Below are 1921 nucleotides of genomic sequence, written 5' to 3'. Positions count from 1 at the left end.
GATGGAACAGCAAGCCAAAACCTGGGAAATGAATAACTTAAACCCAAAAAACTATGTGGAATGGATGGGCATTAATAACATTTTTTCTTTCTCAATCACCCCTGCTGAGGCCCAGAGAAGAGTCGGGGAACACTGCTGGAACAAGATGGGGGCAGTATTAGTTAGAATAGATGGTAGGGCAGGGGCTGTGGGATCATCCTCTCTTCTGGTCCCCATATTATTCTTAAGCATCCTTTGGGACTGTTCCCTCTCTCTGTGAGGGAATGGTCAGTGAACGGCATGGAATGCTAGTGAGGAGCGTGCACTCTGTCAGTGCCCAGCTGCCTGAGGCCACAGTTGGTTCGGAGGATGGACTATTATTTTTTCCTGAGGAGACTCAGTACGCCATGACTGAAATTAAGGTGGACTCTGTGCAGCATTGATTCCATTCTCTACTTTCTCTGTGAGCTGTTATTAGTCCTGTTTTTCTACCACCTAAGGATGAATGAACAGTTATTAATATTTGGGTAAATCAGAGACAAAAATCAGATAAGGGGACATAGATCAGCCCCCAGTATACTCTAAATCTTGCCTGTTCTTCTTCCTAATTATTTTGAGACAGAGTGATATCTGATATGGGGTCTCTCAGCAGAGATTAAAACATTGTACTTCTAGAGAAGCTTGTGGGACAGATTAGGGGTTCCCATGAAAATCAAACCTTCTGTCCACATTTTACAGTTTATCTGTATGTGGTAGACAGTTCCAGGAAAGACCCCAGAGGCCCGGAAGGGATAATGAAGAGCAGGCAGAATCCTTGCCTGCCATAGTACTAGGATGCATGTTCATCAGTCACCTTCTGGCTCAGGTTCCCAGGGTGAAGCCTGTGTGGTGGGGCTGCACAGCAGCGCGTGCCTGTGAAGCCTCTGATCGCGAGCGAAAGGTGAAGATCCAACTCAGGAAGAAGTCTCCTACCTGACAGAACATCACGTTTCTGTGCCCTTCCTCCGTGGAGCACCACTGATTGAATAATTGTTTGAAAATCATCCCTGGATCAGGCCTATTTTATTCTGAATTTCTTAAATAATGACACAGAGAAAAAATTTTAACCACTTTCAAGTTGAGTAATAGCATGAGCAACTTCAGTGTAAAATGTCATAGGAGGGAATTCTGGAGCCCTGTCCACCCCAGAATCCTCAAAATTCCTAGTACAACCAGTTAGAATTAACCTTATCACAATTTGAAATTTTTGCCGTATGTATTTGCCTTTCATTGGACCTTTATTCTTTTGTACTTTGTGAAAAATAAATCAATTTTGTAATAGGAGCATCAAATTCCCACATCCCAAGAATTAATAATGCCACCCTCACTGTAGTTCGTATTACTTATTAATCTTCTGCTATTGGCTCAATGTTTTTGAGACATACAAATTCATACATAGAAACTTAGTGTCCAGTATGCCAGTATTAGGTGTTGGCTTTTGGAGGAAGTAATTAAGTCAGGAGGACGCTGTCCTTATAAATAGAATTAATGCCCTTGTGAAGGAGGTTGAAGGGAGCACACTTGTCACTTCTGCCATGTGAGGGATGCAGCAAGAAGACACCACCTATGAGGAACAAGGCCCTCATCAGACACCAAATTTGCTGAATCCTTGATCTTGGGCTTTCCAGACCTCTGAACTGTTATTTATACATTACCCAGTTTAAGGTTTGGTTTGGTTTGTTTGTTTGTTTTTATAGCAGCCTGAATGGACTAAAACACTTACTCATGCACTTTGTTCTATTTCTGAACTTTTTAAAATTTTTTTCATTTCAGCATATTATGGGGGTACAGATGTTTAGGTTACGTATGTTGCCCTTGTCCCCCTCCCCTCCAAGTCAGAGCTTCAAGCGTGTCCATCCCCCAGATGGTGCGCACCACACTCATTATGTATGTATATACCCAT

At 42.5% G+C, this 1921-nt stretch overlaps 1 protein-coding gene across 1 annotated transcript in view; it reads right to left on the bottom strand.

The window, feature by feature from the left end:
* The window catches only part of LOC105826872 (zinc finger protein 37 homolog), a 67367-nt gene that overhangs the window by 37381 nt on the left and 28065 nt on the right, over positions 1-1921 (bottom strand).

Source organism: Propithecus coquereli, unplaced genomic scaffold, assembly GCF_000956105.1.
Source record: "Propithecus coquereli isolate 6110/MARCELLA unplaced genomic scaffold, Pcoq_1.0 Scaffold930, whole genome shotgun sequence".
Taxonomy (NCBI): Eukaryota; Metazoa; Chordata; class Mammalia; order Primates; family Indriidae; genus Propithecus; species Propithecus coquereli.
The sequence above is the reverse complement of the archived record's forward strand: the minus strand, read 5'-3'. Positions and strand labels throughout refer to the sequence as shown.